This window comes from Cricetulus griseus, chromosome 2, assembly GCF_003668045.3.
Source record: "Cricetulus griseus strain 17A/GY chromosome 2, alternate assembly CriGri-PICRH-1.0, whole genome shotgun sequence".
In the NCBI taxonomy this organism is placed as follows: domain Eukaryota; kingdom Metazoa; phylum Chordata; class Mammalia; order Rodentia; family Cricetidae; genus Cricetulus; species Cricetulus griseus.
The window spans coordinates 59068499-59091927 of record NC_048595.1 but is presented as its reverse complement, the minus strand read 5'-3'; the positions used below and the strand labels follow the sequence as shown (position 1 = coordinate 59091927).

The window sequence follows — 23429 nt, the reverse complement described above, 5'->3', positions numbered from 1 at the left end:
TAGGGGAAGGGCATTTAAGGTAGCCTCTCCACCATTGCCTAGATTGTCAGTTGGTGTCATCCTTGTAGATCTCTGGAAATCTCCCTAGTACCAGATCTCTCCTCAGACCTATAATGGCTCCCTCTGTTATGGTATCTCTAATCCTGCTCTCCTCTATTCTCCCCCCCCCAACCTTTCTGCTCCACCATTTCCTCCTCTTCCCTCCTCTTCTCCTTCTCTTATTCTGCCAGCTCCCTCTCCCCTACCCTCATGTTCCCAATTAGCTCAAGAGATCCTACCCCTTCCCATTCTCCGGGGTCCATACATCTAAGTCTTTGTTCCCTCTGGCTGCGGCAACTTAGCAAAATGGTTTCCAAGCCTGGCTGTCTACTAGAGCGAGAAGTGTTTGGAGAACCTTAAAAACATACTGGTTCTTGGTTCCCCACGGAGTTTCTGACACCAAGTTGGGTGGGGTAGGAAGTAGGGGGTGGTAGTCAGGGGTGGTGGGAGAAGGAGGAGGCAGCAAATCACTTATAAATGGTGCCCAAGCAGGACCCGAAGCCCAAATTCATGGGGGGTGAAAGAGTGCTGTGCTTTTATGGGCCTCTTCTCTATGAAGCAAAGCATGTAATGGTTACCATAAAGGACAAACAAGTGAAATACTTTATCCATTACAGTGGTTGGAATAAAAAAAAAAAAGTGCTGTGAAGCCCAGGGGCTCTGAAAAATCTTTGAAGATACATGAGTATATTGTAGCCCTTTTTCCTGTTCCTGAAAGAGCTCCCTCAGTTCACCACTCCTTCCTGACCTCTAGTTGGGATGAATGGGTTCGAGAAAGCAAAGTACTCAAAAATGTGGACACCAATTTGCAGAAACAGCGAGAGCTTCAAAAGGCCAATCAGGAACAGTATGCAGAGGGCAAGATGAGAGGGGCTGCTCCAGGAAAGAAGACATCTGGTCTGCAGCAGAAAAATGTTGAAGTGAAAACAAAAAAGAACAAGCAGAAAATACCCAGAAATGGAGATGGTGGCAGTACCAGTGAGACACCTCAGCCTCCTAGGAAGAAAAGAGCCCGGGTAGATCCAACTGTTGAAAAGGAAGAAACATTCATGAACAGAGTTGAAGTTAAATATCCTGGAAGAGCTGAAACCATGGCTTGTGGATGACTGGGACTTGATCATCAGACAAAGACAGCTTTTTTAAATTTTCCTGCCAAGAAGAATGTGGATTCCATTTTGGAGGATTATGCAAACTATAAGAAGTCTCGAGGAAACACAGATAATAAGGATATGCTGTTAATGAGGCTGAGGCAGGGATAAAGGAGTACTTCAGGGTAATGCTGGGCACTCACTACTCTACAAATTTGAGAGACCACAGTATGCTGAGATTCCTGCAGATCATCCTGGTGCACCCATGTCCCAGGTATATGAAGTGCCACATTTACTGAGATTATTTGTGTGAATTGTAGCGATGTTGGCTTATACACCTCTAGACGAGAAAAGCCTTGCTTTATTACTGAACTATCTACATGATTTCCTCAAGTCCCTGGAGAAGAATACTGCTTAAAGAGCCCATCCTTTGTAAGTCATCCATGTTGCTCCTTGGGCATTTTATCTTTGCTTAATTGTTACAGAATGGTGGCTTGTTTCATGATTTTTGTATTTGTGTCTAATGCACGTTTTAACATGATAGATGCAATGCACCGTGTAGCTACTGTTTTATGGAAGTCAATCTTGTAGTAGTTGTTTTTCAGATCTTCAATAAATTTCTTCTTTAAATTTCAAAACAACAAAACATATTGGTTCTTGAACCTCACCCTAGACATACCGATCGGTATTTCTGGAAACAGAACCTAAGACTATGCATTTTTACAAAGGTCACCAGAGGGTTTTTAGCAACCAGTCTGAACATGATGTTTTAAGTAACTACTTTTCAATAAAAAGAAAGGAATGGAAAATCAAGCCATGACATCATGCAATGTAAGATGGAAAGAACTCCGAACAATATTTAGTATGTCTTTACTACCTCACTCACATTGAAATTGAAGCGTAAAGAAGTAAAACAGCATGTTTCTGTGACACCAATAAACAATGTATGCATACATTCACATTTGGACTCCTGGGAACTAGATGTCCCCTTTCATATTGTGTCACCGGCTTAAGAAACTGGCTGATGATTTGTGGACCCTATGTTTTAGGTGAACCATATTGAATTTTCTGGGCTACATTCTAAGATATATTCATCTATTGTTAAGTTAATATGAAGCTGATTGTTTTGTGCACTGCCTATCTTCAAAGATCTTATGAATTACTTCTACTGGAATTTCCTGCCCTTTTCTCTACTAGAGCTGGATGTCATTGGAAATCAGTGGCCTTGAGGTAAGGAGTGTATTTGGCAATAGTTCAAACAATATCTTCTGTCTGCTTTGTTTGATTTGTCTCTCCTAATATGCTCTTAAATTTTCCATTGGATATTTTCCCTTCCTTATAATTATTTAGCATTCTACTGAGATGATTTTAGATGATTGAGCCTTATGAACTTGTATTTAGATAAACAGTTCTCATCTCACATGATGTGTGTAGAAAGCCCATTTGTGTTACATGTTATGTTATGTTATATGATAAACAGTGAGGTAATTTCCCCACTACTCAGACCAAGCACTAAAGAAAAGTACATTTTCATTTTCCCTTTCATTTTGAAAGGAAATGGATCCAATAAATGTTCTCTATCAATTGGGTTCTCACCTATAGTTGAACCTTATGTGGCCATTGTGTGGAAAAATTCGGCATGCTCTTTCTGAAAACTACTAACATCTTCTCCACATTTGATACCAAATTTAACATTGATTACCTCTGAGTGTGGCTCTTCAGTCCAGCCTTGTTTCTTATGAATTTCTTACCAGCTGAGAATCTGAGGAGTGCATGCATTGCCTTGGAGCTATTTATCATGAGGCTGTACACTGGGAAGATTCATACTCCATTATGTCTCTGGGGTTAAAAATATTTACAAATAATTTTAAACTGTCAGTGTTATCAGTTATTTTATTGGGTTTCTACCCCAAGCAGATCTAATCAAGGGCATTAGAGTTAGTAAAACTCAAGACATAGATAGACTCTAAAACAGCAAGGAAAACAAGCCAGGAAAGGAAACTCATCCATTGCCTTCAACACATGGAAGTCTTATGTAAGGAAAGGTGAGATGGTAAAGTGAGAACATGAGAAAATAATGGAGTGCCTAAAATTTCAAGAGATCTAAGAGACCATCACATTGATGTAATATCTTAGTACTAAAAACAGTGAATGCTTATAACAGCCAGGGAGTGAAGTCTAAATTAGTGTCTCCTAAAGTATGTTCTTCAGAACAAAAATTATGCAAGGTTTCAAAAAAGTTACATAAAATTAAGGTGATACCCTTTAAAAGGTCCAACTTTCCTGCTTCACTCTCCCTGTGTTTCCTCTCTTTTCGCCGCACTCTCTCTCTCTCTCTCTCTCTCTGCTCATCCCTCTCTTCTCTTCTCCCACCTACGTGCTCTCTCTGCCTCTCTATGGTGACCTGCCATGGCGGTCAGCCATTACCCCTGTTCCTCTTCTTTCTTAGTCTCCCTACTCTGCTGGGCCATATAATAAACTAGTTAACATGTCTCATCTTGTAGCTTTCTCTTTTCCTCCTTTTAGATAAAAACATACATTGGCATCCAACTTGGTTTAGGCTCTCTCCGTAAGCTATGTTGCAGCTTGCTGGCGGGATAGGCTTTCTCTATAACTTCTCCTGCCATGGGCATGGGAAATTTCAGGTATCCTAAAATCTGAACTCATAACCCACTTGCATCTCGGTTTTTCCTGGCACTTTCTCCTGCCTACAGCGGCCTAAGATGCTAGAATTCTGTACATTTCAACTCAGTGCTTTTCCAACTAAGGATCTCTGGAACTCACTTATCTGCCTGTTCGCTGCAATCCAGTAAGATATCCCTTTTCCCTTGGGGCAGACCCAGCACTCCATTTTGGAGTTCACTGCCTTTTGATCTACTGGGGTACATTTTTTCCATTTTGGACAGCTGAGCCTCTTTTGGGCTTTCTGCCAGGTACTCTCAGACAGAGCAATCTGTGCCATTTTTGGCCTCGCCCACAGGAAACACATTTTATGGTACCTTCCGGTTACTGCCAGCAAGTAGGTTAATGAGCGGAGTTCTGCCTCCCAGTGGGAACTTTCTTTCACCTGGGAATGTACCTCATTCTTCTGTTTGTTCTATCTCTGACCGTGTTTTTTCTTGGGTGGCAATGTCTGATTGAGATGCTCTGAGAGGTTTTTTGTTTGTTTGCTGTTTTTCATTTTTCCATACGAATGAGGTTTAACTCATAGAGAAAAACTTCTTCCGGCAATTGAGAATGTGCTTACAGGGCCACCATCTCGGCCATGTGAGCTAACCTGGGGGCCGCCATCTTGGTCATGTGCCAGCCTAACCACGTGACCTAGCTTAGGCCTGCCCACTCAGTTCAGTTACTTGCACAGGCAAGCACTGCCACCAAACATCTTGCTTTTTATTTCTTCTTTCACTTGTTGGGTGCATTTCTTGAGGGTCAGGCATGGGATCCCGCTCCAGGAGTGGTGCTTTTTTGCTTTTTCAGTTTGGACCGCTGGGTCCTTTTTTCGATTTTGGGGACAGCTGTGTCCCCTTCGGGGCCAGGCCCCTGGCAACTCACACGGGCAGACGTGCATCCGGAGAGGAGCTTTTTGCTGGTTTTCCACTTGCCTCACCCATGGGAAATGCATAGAGGAACCTTTCTGGTTGCAGCCAACAAGTAGGTAAACAGATGAAAAAGCAGCTTATGGTCGCTGCCATCTTGGTCATGTGACCCACCTGTAGGCTCGCTCACTCCAGCGGCCTGTTCCAGCAAACCTGTCTGCCAGATTTTTGATTTCTGCCAGATATTTTTGCTTCTTATTTTATTTTATTTTTTGTCTGTGATTTCTTCTTTCACTGTCTCTGTTGTTCATGGCTTGTTTACTAAATACTGTGCCTTTCCAGGGCCCTCTGTTTAAGTCTACTCTGTCCCTTTAAATCTCCTGTCTGTTTGCTACCATGTATGGATCAGAGATTACATTCTGGTTCCCCCTTTTACTGTTATCCAGTCCTGCTTGTCTCTGTACCTGTAATTTAACTTTATACTTATCTAGCTCTATATACAACTTAAATTAAACTGTTCTAAGTCTCATATTTCTAAATTGCTATGTATCTTGAAATGATGGTAAACATTTAAAGTCATAAAGGTCTAATTTAACTATATTTAAAATATAAGCTAAGTCTATACAACTTAAATTTAACTCATGTATCTTTAAATGATGATAAAAGTTTAAAGTCATAAAGGTCTATTTCAAACTAACAAAATGTTTATGCCACTCAGTTCATCCTATAAGCCGTACAAAAGGTACAGCTTTTATTACAAAAAGGGATTTTTCTCTAACTAGAGGCAAACTTTTAACTGCTGAGATACTAAACAGACAGCCCTCAAATGCTCAGAGATCTAGAGAATATGGCATTTAAAATGTTTTGTTAAAAAGCTATTTATAACAGAGAGATAGGCCAGCTGCTGGCTCCACCCCATTTCATCCAAGAAGACTGATGGGCACTGAAGAAAATTCATCTCAAGTCAGTGACAACGCTGGTCTGAGCAACCCCGACTTTCACCTCAACTGCTACAAAGTACTCCAGACTGTGGACAAGATGGCAGTGGAATCGACTTTCCCTGCATTGCTTGGGCCAGTGGTAGGCGAGTCTTCCTATAGTCTGTAATCCACAGGTCACATGCTATCAGCAAGAAGGCAGGTGTCCTGCAGCCTGCTACTATGGATGGAGGACCTTAGGGGTGGCTGTCCATGCAGCCTGCTGGCAAGTCTCTGTTATTCTTTAATCATTGATTCAGGTAAAATGTTATCCTTCTCAAGAACTCTGATGCTTTTGACAACTGGTAGTCTTGCCAGCTTAAAGCAAAATAGATTCCAGGAACAGGTATTTTAGGGTTTATCTATGTGAAGATAGGAAAGTGTAAGATGTACGAAGGTCTGAGGATGGAAAGGTCTAACACGGTGGATAAATGCAAGTTATGAAGGTCTGAGGATAAAAAGGCTTAAGTGATAAAGTGAGCTGAGACATTAAAAAGAATGAAATATGTTCCTGATTTCTCTATTTCTCATGCCACTGTTCATAGTCAGTTCTACAATACTACTGTACAATCATAACTACTAGGTCAAGATTAAGATGCTTTTCATTGTCCTAAAAAAAAAATCTGTCAATTTTAAAATGGTAATGCTTTCAGCCAAGTTGCTTCTAACATGAATATGCTGCTGATGTGTCTAATACGTATGTTTCCACAAACTCTAAGGATTCTTGTAAGTTCCAGGGAGCTGAAGTGGATCCAAATAAACAGGTCTAAGAGGAGTCAGGGAGTTCCGTACAGCCTGGACTGCAATGAAACAACCAGCTACCCCAGGACGTGGCAGCACCCCAACCTTCTCGGGTCCCCCAAAGATGGCTAACGCCCCCCCCCCACGTCAGCAGGAAGCAGTCTTGAGAATTCGATGCCCTTATTCCTTAACCTGCCATGTCTAACACCCCACTTTTTTAAATAATAAGTAGAGGTGGGAATGAAAGGTTCAGGCTTTGATGCTGATTGGTTCTACCTCTTTAAGAGACAACAGTTAGGGCATGCACAAGAAAATGTGCTACATCATCACCACATCACCCGCCATGCATGAGGACTCTAGGCATGCGTGGAACCTCAGTGCACGTGGGCACTCTTCCCTTTAAGAGCTCCAACTTTCCTGCTTCACTCTCTCTCTGCTTCCTCTCTTTATGCCACGCTCTGTCTCTTCTCACTCCTTCTCTTCTCTTCTCCCACCTACGTGCTCTCTCTGCCTCTCTATGGTGACCCCTGTTCCTCTTCTCTCTTAGTCTCCCTACTCTGCCAGGCCATATAATAAACTAGTTAACATGTCAAAAAAAAAAGGTGATAAAGGAAAAGATAGTGAGTGTCATCACTTGTTTTCTCTATGTGGGTAGATGGGATAAATCCCATCACCAAAATCAACTCAAGGAGGAGACGGCTTCCTTCAGTTTGCAGGTTACAGTCCACCACCTAGAGAAGGAAGGAGTAGAAACCGTGGAGGAGAGCTAATTACTGGCTTCCTCAGCTAGCTTCCTTATACAGTCCAGGCCTGCCCAGGGATGGCACTGACTACAGTGGGCTGGGCCCTCATATATTAATTGACAACCAAGGAAATGCCCCGGTAGACATGCACACAGGCCAGGCTGATGGGGTCAATTCCTTAATTGAGATTTCCTCTTTTCAGATATGTTTAGGTTTAAGTCAAGTTGACAAGAATTAAACTAACACAATGGCCAAGTAATATTGGGGAAAGTAGATTAAATAGGGCCATATAGGTTAATCTTGATTGTCACTGGATTGGATTGAAAGACCAGAAAATTAACAAGTATATTGTGGATATGTCTGTCAGATTATTTCTAGAAAAAAAAATTGGCACATGAGTCAGGGAACTCAGTGCAGGACACTCATCTGAGTATGTTTGGCACTGCCCAATGGGTGAGGGCCCATAGGAAACACAGCATAATAATGAAGAAACCTGTCTACACACAAGTTCCTTTCTATTTAGCATGTGTGTGCTTCTTTTTTCTTGCTGATCACCTACAGATAGCTTTTCAGTATCTCAATGTGAACTCGCTGTGGCAACTCTCTGGGAGCCCCACATGGTCAGCTACAAACAGGGCTGAACAGCATCTTTGGCCCCTCTTATTCTGAGACTTCCAAATACTTAGTCTGAGAAGACACTCAGTTTTGAACTCTCCAGAACTCAAACAACCATGGTTGGAAGCTCTACCTTTTCCCTGTGTAAGCCAGTTTTTAATCTCCTCCAACCAGGCATGTGCTCTATTGATTCTGTTTCTCTAGTGAACCCAGATGAACACAAGGTCTTCTCCAAGTGTGCAGCACTCTGTTGTACACCATGACTACTGCAGAGTGAAGCTTTTCCAGGCATGTTACTGTGTGATTATTCTTTATTGAGGCTTTTTACTACAGTAAACATGTCTCAAAGGTGAAAAAGCTCCACAGTGTGAGGTGAAATGGAGTAAATACCTTAAAGTAGGAGAGAAGTCCAGAGCCTATTGTCCAGGACTACCCAGGGCATCCAGCCTTCTAGATAAGCAATATCATTAGGGTCTGTCCATCAGCCTTGGCACTCAGGCACACCAGAACCATACAACTGTGTCACTGAGGACCCTCAACATTTCATTACTGAAAATGTATTTGTCAGTTACAGAAATGCCCACTATGAATTCTTTTTATAATCTACATAGCTTATTTGATTTCATTCTTATTTAAATGTCTACTTCTGTTTCAACTCATATGCACACACCCACACTACTTTACACCTCCACACAAGGACTCATCTTTCCACTCCATATCCAAAGACTGAGCTCACTTTGTTACTGTTGTTGATGTCACAAATTCACAAGCCAACTCTCTTACAAAGAGCTGGCCCCTGACCATATGAACGAGGTACCGTATAACAGAATCAAAATGAGGCTCCTGTCTTTCACTCCAGCTTTCTCTTCAAGCATTAAAGCCGTAAATGGCATTCATTGAGTCTTGCACTATGTAAAGCACTTCTGCACAATCTCTTCCTTTTAGAACAGCTGTCGGAAGCAGCATTATTATCTCCATTTTACAGGCAAGGAAATTGAGTGGGAGACTTAAAATGCCTGCTCAACATCATGTATTGTCTCCCAATAGGACTGCAGCTTAATGGAAATCAAGGGAAGAGCATCAATGACCTCAAGAGAACAATACAAATGAACAGTAACAGTTACACCTGACAATGGATTCATTGTAAGTATCTAAAACTTCCAAAGTAGCAGCTACTTCTCTCTCCACCCTCTCTCTCTCTTAAAAAATACCCTTCTAAATCCCCTATTTTCTTCAATGGCCAATTACACGAATCTCCTATAAAAATAATCACATCCAATATATTCACGTATTAGGATGGATAGGTGAGAAAGGTCCTAATGACCTTGTAATCAAAACCTTGGAGTTATAAGTTGTTAAGCCAACCATGGATAAAACCTCCAAATACAAAATTAATGCATTAATGGTGTTTATGTTTTTATTACCATGTAATTATGTCATTCCTATGATTGTTTTTCTTTTCATGCTGGCCTATAAAATGTTGCTGCCTCAACCTGTTCGAAACATCTACATTTGCAGGATTGGGACTATTGATGTGTTGCCAATTTCCATGAAAGGGAAGCTAAAAGCACTGAACCCATTTATTTGATAGCTAAAATCCTTCATTAATTTGATTTCTGGCATTCCTGGCGGTGCTTTTTTTGGTGGGATTGTTCTGCCTTTTAGATAACAGTATGCCTTTTTGTGATAAAAAAAAAATGTGTTTTGAAACTAGTTGCAGAATTGATTTTACACTTCATTAACATAACTTACATAAGTTTGCATTTGCCCCGAGAATGGATTAATTGCCCTGTGTACAATGCTTCTGTATCACCTCTTCCTTTTGAAACAACTTTTTAAATTCCGTATTTAAATAAAAATTTCCATATCATCTATTTCTTTGCTATAAGAGTTTTCATCCAAGAGATATTTTTTTATCTTTTCTTATTATTTTGAGTGTTCCCCAATGCTATCAGGATATGGATAAATGCATAGAAGCATAGCTAAGTCCAGATTCCAAGATGTAAAAGTTGATGGGTTACAGGATTCCCCCATAGCAGGATTGATTATAGGCTCCCTGAGAAAGGTAAGATTTTTATATGATCAGTTTGTAAAAGTCCATTTTCTAGCCATTTTTTTTTTTTAGAAATTAGTCTCAGACCTAAAGTGAGGTGCCCTACATGTGCTTGAATATTTTTAAAAAATCCTATCTTGATGTGATGGCCTTGGGCCGTAGAAAAATCTGTGGCTGCTCGGTGCTCATAGACCACAGGAATAGGAGCCCAGACACATGAACTCTGCCTTTGGTTTCAGAACCATTTTGTTCTTTTGTAACAGAGAAAAAGTAAATAAATAAATATGTTTCTTGTAGTGTCAATAAAATATTTACTATTGAAAAAATATCCTGTATGGAGAGAGGTCTGGCACGGGAAATGTTAGGCGATCCACAGGGATGACCCCAACTAAGAATCCAAGCAGTGGTGGAGAAAATGACATCGATGTCCTTCCCCTATAATGAGATTGGTGTGTACCTTGGTTACCATTCCTAGAACCTTCATCCAGTAGCTGTTCAAAACAGAAACAGGCACCAACAGCTGAGCACTGAACCATACCCCTGGAGTCCAATTGTGGAGAGGGAGGAGGGATGAGCAAAGAAGCCAAGACGGTGTTGAAGAAACCCACCGACGCTAGAGAAACCCTGCAGAAACAGTTGACCTGATGTACTGAGAGCATGGAGACCCTAGTCATAAAGCTGCCGAAACAGCATTGGACCAAACAAAGCCCTCTAAATGGGGTGCCAGCTAGGAGTCCAAGACAGTCTATGGGACCTCTAACAGTGGAGCCAGTCTTTAACTCTAGAGCACAAATGGACTTTGGGAGCCCATTCCCTATGGAGGGATACTATTGCAGCCCAGATACATCAAGGAGGGCCTAGGCCCTCCCCCAAACAATATGACAGACTTTGAAGGTCCCTGGTGGAGGGCCTCACTATCCCTGGGGAGGAGTTTGGGGATGGGTTGGGGGGTTGGTGAGAAACATGGTAGGATGGGAGGGCGAAGGAATGGGGGGATGGATATGTAAATATGAGTAGTAATTAAAGAATTTAAATTAAAAAAAAGAAAAGAAAAAATATCCTGATAGAAGAGAAAGTGGGAAATAGCCTAGAACGCATTGGCACAGGAGACCACTTCCTAAATATAACACCAGTAGCACAGACACTGAGAACAACAATCAATAAATGGGACCTCCTGAAACTGAAAAGGTTCTGTAAGGTAAAGGACATGGTCAATAAGACAAAACAGTAGCTTACAGAATGGGAAAAGATGTTCACTAACACCACATCTGACAGAGAGCTGGTCTCCGAAATTTATAAAGAAATCAAGAAATTAGACATCCAAATACAAAATAACCCAATTGAAAAATGGGCTACATGCAATATAATCCCAGTACATGAGCTAGCTTATTGGAGCCCATTCCCTATGGTAGGATGCCCTGTCCAGTCTTAATATGTGGGAGAGGGGCCAGGCCCTGCCTCAACCTATTGTACCGGACTGTGGAGACTCCTCATGGGAGCCCTTACCTGTGAGGAGGAGTGGACTGGGGCTGGGCTAGGGGAGAGGTGATAGGGTGGGAGGAGAACTGTGGTTGGAATGTAAAATGAAATCAAAAATTGAAAAAATCCTATATAAAAGAACATTTGTTTGCATATGGAAGCAGGAAATGATACTGAAAATATATTAACTCCAGCTTCTTTTGTAAAATAATAGGCTCATCTTTTTAAAATATTTATTTCATTTAAAATTACATATTGTGTATTTATCTGTGGGGGTCATATGTGCTTGTGAGAGGCCAGAAGATGGTGTTGGGTCCCCTCCAGGTAGAGCTACAGGTAGTGACCTGATATGGATGCTGAGAATGAACTTGGGTCTTCTGAAAGAACACTATGTACTTGCATCTCTCCATCCTCCCAAACTGTACACTTCTGCTAAGGTACTTTAGAGTATGTAAACCTCTATAGCTTATCTGTAATACAAATTGTGTGTGTGCGTGTGTGTGTATGTGTGTGTGTGTGTGTGTGTGTGTGTGTGTGTGTGTGTGTGTGTGTATGTGTGTGTGTGTGTTTCTTTTCCCTTTGAACATGAACCCAATAATCCTCATTATTCAACATAAGAAAATTCCTTAAGAAACAATCGGGCTTTTATTTAAGCTAACAAATGATTAACCTTGTTCATAATTACTTTTTAAGAATAACACAAAGAATTAAATTGTTAATAGGCATTTCTTGTTGAGATTGGCACCTAGGTTTATCTGTTCTACTATGGATAAGTTCTAGACCCTTCTGGCTTTGACCTTGTAATCAGTACTTTCCAGTCAAAGCAGCATTGTATTAGAACACCCCAGGCCCTTCCTTGACAAAGACATCTCAATGAGCTTTCCTATGGTCTAGTCTCCCTCCCCTTCCTGCAGTACCTCTTTTAATTAGATAATGAAGTGATGCTCGAGAAACAGGGGCCATGTTGTCTACACAGGCCTTACTGTGGTATATCTTAAAGATGACCCAAATGGCATGCACCTTGACTTGTTTCTGGTGCCTGTTTAAAATGCAGATACCTGAACCTCACTCCAGACCTATTAGAACTCAGAGAAAGTTTCCAGAGCCTGTAAGTTCAATAAATTATCTGGGTGTTCCTTGTGTAGTCTGGGGCTTGCAGACCACTGTCTTAGATAGCCAGAGGAACTTCACTGCTCAGGAGCTAAAAAGAAAAGGAGGAGGAGGTGAAGGAGGAGAAGGAGGAGGGGAGGAGGAGGAGGGGGAGGAAGAGGAGGAGGAGAAGGAGGAGGAGGAGGAGGAGGAGGAGGAGGAGGAGGGCTGGTGGCACAGGAGACTTTTTGAATAAATAAAAGAAGACACTGGCACCTCTTTTAGAGAAGTCCAACCAGTATATTTGAAGACTCTCGAAGTTCTGATCATGGCAAATATGCCACTGGCAGGCCTTGCCCTTACCCCTTCCCTCTACCTTGCTAAACTGTTAGATTACATTCCTAAAGCTAGCCACCAAGACCCATACTTGGCCACTTTCTCCCTCTGAGGTTGAGTATCAAAGTCCAACTATCAAAGTATTGAAGTCCCCCTTCTGGCTCTCCTAATTAACATGCCCAATCAAAATTAATCAATTCATCCTAACTTGGGGTTTTCCCTTTCTAAACCACCACATCTGTGTCCTCTCTATCCAGAGGCAGTCCTTTATCCCTCTGCGACAAACATCCCTCCCCCCCCCTTGTTCTTTTCCCCATCTACCTTGTCCTCTATATCCTTTGTCTTTGTCTCTTATTCCCTGTCCTTTGTCATTCTGGAGCAAATAGATCTCCTTTGTGCTGAGAACTTGGTCTTGGGGTGTCTTGTGCCAACACCAGTCCTTCCAATGTTTATAACGCCATTCAAGGTTTAAAATATCCTTAAATAATAAATACAGAAAAAAGAGCATAAGTGAAGCTTGTGAAGATCTACACATGCTTAACTACAAAAACTTTTACTCAATTTTCACCTGAGAAATGGAAATATCTACTTCATGGAAGGTCATGAGGATTAAGCAGAGACAAATGAAAAGGCTGGCACAATGCCAATAGATAGACAGAATTAAAAACAGGTCATGCTTGTCCACTCTTCCCACCAAGGCTTTCTTTAATGCCTGCCCTCCCCACCCAAGTAACACAAGCCAGTGTTGGCTGACAGCAGGGTCTGGACCTTGTCTGCCATTTTGTCCTGGTTGCCAGTTTCCAAAAGATCTTCCTCTCTTCCTCCCTGCTCCGAATTTAATTGACTCTCCAGACACTAATGGCTATAGTTTAAATCTGAAGTGTCTGCCCAAAGTCCCTCGTGTTAAAGTTGGGATTATGGCACTGTTGGGAAATCATGGAACCTTTAGGAGGTGGAGCATAGTTGAAGGAACCCTGTTCTCCATCCCCACCCATCTCCGTTTTCAGCTGCTACTTTATACCCTACCATGATAGAGCCGGTTGTTGTGGGCCTAAGAATCCATGGATGGAAATAACCCTTTTCCTTTCTAATTTTACTGTCTCAAGTACTTTTCTCATAGTGATGGAAGTTGACTAACATATTAATTGCTTCTGAGATCCAGAAGCCCCTGTTGTTGTCTACCAGTCCTCATCAGAGCCCACAAGTCTGAGACTCGCATTTCTGTTCTTTCATGTTTCCATCTTGCCAAAGCCTGGATGGGTTCTCTCTAAAGCGCCGAGGCATTTCTCTGCCAGCCATCACCCCACAATGTGTTATAGCTTGGAACTTGGACCACTTTCTGCAAGTCCTCATTCAAATGAAAGACAATGAACAAAAGCCTACCCTTGTCCTTCTGCTGTCTCTAGGAGACCTTTCCTAAACACTGTGTAACAAAATGAACCTTAGCTACAAATAACCAATGCAGACATAGAATGTGACAAAAAGTGTTTTCAATTGATACATAGTGATTGTACTTACAAATTCAGTGTGAGGTTCCAATGCCTTTACAAAGTGGGGTGACTGGATTGTGGTAACTTGGTTAGCCTCCATGTCAAACACTCACAAAAAAAAAATGCTCTGGTAACATTAAAAAGTTTCTCTACTTGAGCTTTTAAAGAATTTTATTACTTTCTGTCAGTCATAGTCATCTTGCTGTGCCCCAGAGCACCAAAGACTATGCACTGTGCCCAACCAGATCCCATAAATCATCTCTCTCCCTCACCCCACAATGCCCCAATGATGGTGACTCCCTAGTTTTTTATTATAGGAAATACACTTAGACAGGGGAGTGATGATGGCAACTTATATCAACAGAGCAAAGATCAATTACCTTTTCTGTACAAACATTAATTCTGAAAATTACCAACTGATAACTCTCGGGCAAAATAAAAGTGAGAGCTGGAAATTTTATATTAAATCCAGGATTGGTGTAAACTCAATAGGACATTTCTGGCTCTTAACAACTCTTAAGTATACCACTTGGGGGCCTTTGATTTGTCTTTTATCATATCAGTGTCTCAAAGGGATATGTTCATAAATACAGAAGAGAGAGAACAATCACTTGAGAGGGCGTTTTTTGCTGTTGTTAGTCTCAGTGCTTTTTATTCCACATATGCATACATCAGAAAAAGTAAAAACCATGTTACTAAGTTTTATTTTAAATAAATATTCAAATAATAGTAAGATGAAATGCTGGTGCTGGTTAGTTTTTTGTCTATTTGACCCAAGTGAGAGTCCTTTAGAAAAAAGGAACTTCAACTCCATAAAATTGGTCTGTAAGCAAGTCTGTGAGGGTGTTTTCTTAATTAATGATTAATGTGGGAGGGCTCAGTTCACTGTGAGTGATGCCATTCCTGGGCAGGTGATCCTAGGTGATATATATATATAAAAAAAAACAGTCTGAGAAAGCCAGTAAGCAGCACTCCCCCATAGCCTTTACATTGTTGCCTCCAGGTTCCTGCCTAGAATTTCTACCCTCACTTTCCTCCATGATAGACTATGAATTGTAAGCTGAAATAAACCCTTTCCTCCCCAAATCTATGAATAAGTAGAGAGTTTGTCAAGGTTTTGAGTCCTAATGCACATGTCTGTAGAGAAATACCAACCACTACCTTGTTGATCATAGACATTGTACAGGAGTCTTTAAAGGATGCCCTCTCTCTTGTAGTTGTGCATTCATTCAACCAACACATTGCATCACAGACCATGATAGATAAGAAGAGGAAAGTTCACAGACTGGATTAAAGAAAATATGTCCAATTAAGTTTCTTCTTTTGTCTAAAACAGTTGTTTTGTACTAGCTCTTGGAAGATGAAAGATAGAGTTGTAGAAAATATACATGCTTCGTCTATGAAGAAATGAGAATACGGGGATGGAGAGATGGCTCGGTGGGTAAGAGCACTTGATACTTTTTCAGAGGACTGGGTTGGCTTTCCATCACTCATATGGTAGTTTGCAATCATCTGTAAATTCAGTCCTAGAGAATCTAACGCCCTCTTCTGATCTCTGCAAGCACTGCATTCGCTCAGTGTACTTAAATGCTAACAAAACACTCATTCATATAATATAAAACTAAATAATTACTTTTAAACAAGTGAGAATAAGCCCAGTTGATATCCTCAGATTTTAAATAATAATTATCACTTTTCAGTGCTTACTATATATCATGCTAAATTCTTTAAATTTTTATTTCAAATAAACTTCACAGTAGTTATATTTTGCATAAAATAAACTTAATCTCCACATAACAAATGAAGAAACTGATTGTAGTAGAGTTATTTGTTATAAGCACATCCTGGGTGGCAAAAGGGGACTCAACTTCTTTGAAAATTATTTGTATGAATTCCTTGAGAATTTCATACAACATATTTTTGATCATGTTCACTGCCAAGTCTTCCCCTTAACTCCTACTGGATCAGTTCCCACCTCCCCATTTTGTATCATTTTCTTTTTATCAATAACTCATCAACACCCATTTGTGCTGTCCAAATACTTCTGGTGTGGGGCCAACTGGAGTGCGGCCAACCTACTGGGAGCCACGTCCATAAATAAAACCCCAGAAGCCATCGATTGTCCACAGCACCCCAGTTAAGAGTAGAAGCTCACAAACCATTTTCTACTTCTTGCTAAAATGTTGACTGGCCTGATGTTGCACAGGCAGCTGCAACTTCTGTGAATTAATGAATGCAGTAGTCTTGTATTGCCTGCGCTCAAAGATGATCCGTAGTCCGTAAGGCTAAGATTTCTTTATTCAGATAAACACCAGCCCAAACGCAAGCCAGAGCATGCCCAGAAGCCGCAAGCTAGTGTGGCCAGAGAGAAGGGGCATCCACATGTTCGTGGCATCTTAAGAATTCTCTCGGCATCATCTTCGAGCTCCCCTGACCACGCCCTCATGGGCATGGCCAGGCACACCTGTAGGGGCTACTAGGAGGTGGGGCTACTGTGTCTCCCTACAATTCCCCTTTTAGTCTAAAAGAGGATTAAAACTTAACAGTGTAAAAGATCCAAAATTAACAATCATAAAGGTGAAATACAAGAAGATACAATAATCTGCTATTGTATATCCTAACTATGTCTATTCCGGCTAAGCCCTAAAGTCATGAGGAAAGGGTGTCTAACTTGAACACCTCCTTTACAGTCCTGAATATCCAGAAGACACTGTTTTGGATGGCTCCTAAATCTCTGAGATGTGATATCAATGTCCTGTTTGTGACTGAGCTTCCCTCAGCTATTTATTCTCTGCCCTTGGACCAACTGTGGATGTCTGCATTAACTACCATCCACTGCACAAAGTAATTCTCTGATGAGGTCTGAGAGAGAGAGTTACACCAAACTACAGGGTGAGGCACATGTTTACAGGGCAGTTTGATACAAATAGTAGTAGTAGGTTCACACTTGGGGCCGGTAAGCTCCACAACCATGTGACCTTAGCCAGACTTACAGTACCAGGCATGTGTTTCCTCCTGTAGAGCAGGCCTTAAATCCAATCAGAAAGTAGTTGGTGACCTCCATAACATCTATGCCACTTGTACACCCATGAGCATACGTATCTAACCATGCCAGTCATTTAACATCTGCCTAGCTTTTAAGAACACACAACAAGTGCTGCTGGCTCTTGACCTCCTTCCTTTCACCTCCCTATTGATTCCAGGAGACAAATATGCCTCTTGTCATGTACACCAATGGACACTGGCTTATTTATGTACACAGTCTTCTCAAGAAACACTTTTGCTCATCGGTAAGATCCTATGTGACATAGGGGCCAATGATTACAGAACGAGGTGAATTCGGAGTTCTGTTGTCACCTGAGCTGATGCTGAGGGCAAAGAGAAGGTAGTTATTTTGAGGTTTACAGACACTATGTAGAAAGCATATATTTATAATTTTAGGACCCCTTGCTTTGGGCTATTGACACTTCTAAGGTGTGATTGTCCTTATCTCTTATTAATAAATCCCCTGTGGTATTTTGAAAGAAAATGGCCGTCAAATAGAGGGGCAAATAAGGAGGTGTGGCCTTGTTGGAGGAAGTGTATCACTGTGGAGGCAGGCTTTTAGGTCTTATATATACCCAAGCCATGCCCAGTGAGACAGATCGCTTCCTGTTGCCTGCCTATCAAAATGTAGGACTCTCAGCTCTAGCACCATGTCTGCCTGCACACCACTGTGTCAAACCATGATGCTATTTGATGGGGGAATTCCTTCTGTGTATATGTTTCTCTTATTGGTTGATAAATAAAGTACTGTTGGCCAATAGGTGGGGCTAGGAGTCGAGGATGATTCTGGGAAATGTAGTAAAGAGAAGTCTTGTACAGAAAGTGACATAGCAATGAGTCTCAGAATATAAGCAGGACAAGCAGGAAGTCACTCTCTTCCTCCTCCTCTCTTCTCTGGAGCTGTCATGTGAGGACAACAAGAGAGGACACATGCCACCGGCATCCTCTATCAAATAAGTCTTTATAAAATATATAAATTAGTAATCATGGTTGATAATTAAGATTGAGCTTACAAGTAAGAAATCCTAGTCATTGGCCAGCAGCATTGTAACTAATATAAGTCTCTGTGTGTTATTTTGAGTTCCCACATGGCAGCAGGGCTCAGGTGGCTTGGGGGAAAGACTTATTGTTACAGATAATGACTAAACCTTTGAAAATGTAAGTCACTCCAATTCAATGTTTTTCCTTCATAAGAGTTGCCATAGTCATGGTGTATCTTCACAGCAATAGAAACCCTAAGACACCTACCATAGTATGAGACAAGAATGATTGTTCAGGATCTGAACCATGGAATACAAAAAGCAGATAGCCTACTCTTGTCCATAACAGTTGTGATTCCCTGGGCAAAATACAAATGACAACTTCTCTTCCATGACCTGAGGCATTCTTTTCCCATCCCCACTCAATCCTATACTACAGGGATCCTTGAAATTCATATGTGTACACTCAGCTCATATTCCAATGTTTGCCCATGTCTTGTGTAAATAGTCCTTTATTTTTTTTTTTTTTTGGCTCGGGATGTGCCCAATGGAAGCATGGTGCATCTTTGGGAAGAGGAGCAGAGAATATGCTGTCTTGCATCCACGTGGGACAATGTCTCAGACCATGGTCTAGGGAAAAGATACGTGGGGTCAGGCTGAATCTGCCTTCCCTCAGTCTCCTAGCCCTGTGAGAGGGACACCATAGGAAAACACTTTCACAGCTCTGTGAAATATGGGGCCAAAAAGCAGTCTTGAATCTTGCTATGATCTGTTTTACAGAATGAGGAAATGAAAACTTGGGTGTAGATACTATGTGGATCATTCAGAAAAGGGAAATGAGTAAAAAAAGATGTGGGATTTGAAGCAGAGAGTTGCAGTGTCAGATCCAGGACTTCCGCACTGTGCAGGTTATCCTATTGTAACTCTGTAGGAAATAATAGCAGGTTACCCAAAATAACTGTCTTGGAGCTCTAGGATAACTTTATTAGAGTTTAAAAGAAAGCTTTCAGGTCAGGCAAGCTGAAAATCTCAGTAGCTTCCTGGAGGGACAGAATAGAGATGGGGAGTAAGACAGCCATGTTGTTTTGAGTTAAGCTGGAATTTTTTTTTTAATCCAAATATTTTTTAAAAAGTAAGTCCTCAGAGGCCTTTTTCTGTAGTTAGGGCCAGTTGTCCCTTCAACCACCACCAATAGAGTCACATAAACTTTCTAACCCCCAGAACCCTGACCTCTAAAGCAAAGAATGAGGCTGATTAAAAGATAGCAAAGCTGCAAGGGCGTCTGTCCGCTGTGCAGGGCTGTCAAAAGTGACGCTTGTTGTATTGAAAGAAAATTGAGGTTTTTGTGAGAACGGTAACTAGAGACCTCCTCTTATCATAATAGGTCCTCATCCAAGTAGCTTTCCAGTCTGGACTGCATTGTGGGAAATGAGTATTCTCTTTCTTAGCAGTCCAAAGCCCAAAAATGAACACCAAGGAATCCTTACTACTGATATCTCTGTGTTACAATTATTCCACTTGAAGATTAACTTCATTTATTTAGGCCCTTAAGTTTTAAACATGGAGAACTGCGTGTCAAAATATGAGGAATGCTTAATTGGAGTTTTTTTTCAGATTTCATTTTTATGCCTTTTAAGGCTGAAGTCTCTAAATTGAAGAAGTTTAGGGTTCTTATCAGTTCTGTACCTCAGGCTTTAGGTTAAGAAAATAATAATTTCACTAAAACAGAGCAATATCTGCTAGCGATTTCTTTTGATTCCTGATATATGTATAAAACAATGGCAAAGATGAAGTATGATTTATTTTTAATCATAGTGGAGCACATAATAAAATTTCCAGGCTTAGCTCTGCCTGGGGGAATAGAACAGTCATGTTAAGGATAGTCAAATTGTGACACAGATCTCTAGAACTTTTTAATCATGCAGACCTGAACCTCTGTACCCACTGAAAAACTGCTTCCCACCTGCCCCCTATTCTCTGGCAATCATCACCCTCCTTAATGTTGCTTTCAGTTTGACTACATGCCTCAAACGAATGGGGTCTCACAGTGGACATTTCTTCTTGTTTAGTTTGCTTCCTTCTGTATGGTGCCCTCCTGACTCATCCATGCTGCACAACTTGGAACACGATTCCCTTCTCTCTTAATGCAAGTGCTATCTCATAGTCAGTGTACATTATGCTTCCTTCATCCTCTCCCCCACTAGTGGTTATCTGGGTTGTTTCCATCTTTGGGCAATTATGAATAGCACAGCTGTTAAATGTGGATGTACAAAATACCGGCTCTCATGTATCCTTTGCATTTTATGATGGGAATGTCTGTGTGTATGCAGAACTATGATGAAAGTATTCAAACCTAATAAAAATTTATTTATAAACAAATTTATGTACAACTCGAACTTCTAAGTGGAAGCTCAATATTTTTGCTTTTGACATATTAATAACAAATTGTTTTAGGTGAACATTCTCATCAATAGCTACTTTGATTTTGTTTGTAATCTATTTCATAGTGATTTTTCTCTGACAACGTGAAATGATAGCTATTAGAAATCAAATGGGATTTTCTCTTATCAAAGGGAAGGTACCTTTGACATATTCTCAGGATGAATTACAAATCACAAAGTGGAATCACAAACAGATAATATACATACCTACATGTATATTTTTTCTGTGTTCTAAACCCATGCTTATTAAGCCTTTCAGTGTTATTTTTGTATTGTTATTATCTCCATGTTCTGTTTTATTCCCTGTTAAAGATTAGTTTCATTTCATTGGATTCTTTCTCTCTTAATGCTATTGTTAATGTTATTTCTGCATGTAAACACTCACCAGAAGACAGGACTATATCATTACTCTGCACATTTTTTCCTTTAATTCTCACACATTTAGGAAGGATTGTTTCTCACAACTGGATAAAATGAGACTACAAGTTTAAGTCAAGTTCTCCAAGGATACAAAGCTAAGAACTGGGATTCAATGATACCACCAGCTGATCTTAGTTGCTTGCTATTTACTTTTAAAATCTACCTATTAGAAGCTATATCGTAGCTCTGTTTAACTCACCAGTTTATTCGAGGTCCTAGCTGATTGTTTTAGTGCACATGAAGAAGAGTAACATTAAGTTTGAACCCCATGAAGGGGCTGTCCTTTCTCATCTAGCTGTCCACTGTGCTGGAAAGCACTGCTTTTCTCTAACTTTCATCTTAAGTGTTCAGAGTAGAATGAGACTGCTGTTACAAGAATAAGGACAAAGTGTCAGGCTAACATTTGGGAAATAAAGGTCACCGGTAACACTGAAGTGGCTGTGGAGCAGGTCTCCAGGCCTCTGGGTGAGCTAGTAAGGAACCTGAGCAGCTTCCTAGGCTCCCTCCAAATATTCCTCCTGTGCCCTAAGTCCTAGCAGGACAACAAGCTTTCTTTGCCATCTTTCCACCCATCTACAGCACATCCTGAAGGCTGGTTGGAAGCTCTCACAGAGAGCTAATCTTGCAGGCTTTCCTGCCCTCACAGTCCCTCTGCCCTTCTGAAAGCACAAAACTCGCAGTTGAAGCGAGTAATTTTTTTTCCTTGGGGAACTGAAGCCAAACACTAGCTCATTTCTGAGGGCCTGTAATTAAATCTGGTGTGCAGGTCACCAGTGCCACTGGGTCAGGAGACAGAAAAAAAGAGACGTGAAAGAAATGGCATTTGTTTCTTGGATGGCCCTGGTGTTTCTCTGAGAGGAAGGTCCTGGCAGAAACACAGTGGAGTCCCTGTGACCGGAATGCTCGTGCTTCTCACGATCTTGCCAGTTGGCTCCAAAATAGTTCTTCCAGATCAAGGGCTATCTGGCTCACTCAGGCCTTGAAACTGAAGCCCTTTGCTGGTGGTCTGTGGCCTCCCCAAGAGATATTTTCCGACCTCATCACCTCAGATTCTAACCAGCAAAGTGTCTCATCCTTGACTGTGAACCACACTCAACTGGAGGGCCAAGGAAAACCTCTGAATTCCACCCTAAGGATTTTGACTTGGTCAGGCTAGAGCAGGGCGTGAGAATGCATTTTCCTCTAGTTACTCATTTTCCTAATTGACAAAACTTATATATGCATGTATTCATGCATATATATATATAGTGCCATGTGTGTTTTACAACACACACACATACATACATGCATATATATATATGTGTGTGTGTGTGTGTGTGTGTGTGTGTGTGTGTATGTATATATATATATATATATATATATATATATATATATATATATATCAAACTAAAATCAACCTAAAATCTTATTACTCAGGATACCTAGTCAGGAGGTTCCAGAGTTCAAGACCACTTTGGACTATATAGCAAGGTTTTGTCTCAAAACATAATGCAATACAATGTGTTATTATTAACTATGGTCATTGTGTTACAATGGTACTCTTGAACTTACCATCCTTGTATTTTTTGGCCAAGATCTTCTAAACTCACACCCCTCTCTCTGATCCCTGGTAACTGTTTTACTCTGTTTCTGTGAATTCAAAAATGTTAGGTTACATTTGTACATTAGAGAAAGCAGTATTTGTCTTTTTGTGTCTGGTTATTCAGTTTAGTATAATGAACTGCAGCTTTATCTATGTGGTCACAAATGACAGTATTTTCTTCAGGTTTAAGGCTGAATAGTATTCCATTGTACATATAGACCACATTTTAAAATACTTTGGATATGTTATACATGCATATGCTGTATTTTGGTCATATTTACCCTACATTCCTCTCTCTAACTGCCCTTCATCCATCCCCTTCTCTATCCCAAATTTATCTCTTTTTTTCTAATTTTGTGTGTTTTTAATACCTCATGGAGTCCAGTTTGTGCTACCCATATGCTCATGGGTGTAGGGCTATTCACTAAAGCATGATCTACCTGCTGGTGGCTGTACCCTCAAAGAAATCTGACTTTCCCTCTCCAGAAGCCATTAACTGTCAATAGCTCCTCAGTTGAGAATGGTCTTTCATAACTCTCCTACACAAATTTCATGCTGTGATGTTCACTTGATTGATATTTTTGCTGCTCTTGTGCAGGTAACCACAGCTGCTATGAGTTCGTGAGTATAACTGGGAAAACACTACTTCTCTCTGGTTCTCCCCCACCTCTTGTTCTTACAATGTTCCCAGCCCCTCTTTTGCAGGACGAGTGATACAGATGTCCCATTTGTGGCTCAACACTCCACTAACACTTACAGCCTGCACCTTGATCAG

The 23429-nt window shown here is 40.9% G+C and overlaps 1 pseudogene; it reads left to right on the top strand.

Moving 5' to 3' along the window:
- Window positions 1-516: 516 nt before the first annotated feature.
- LOC100764391 lies at window positions 517-1545 on the top strand (annotated as a pseudogene).
- The last annotated feature ends 21884 nt before the right edge of the window (window positions 1546-23429 follow it).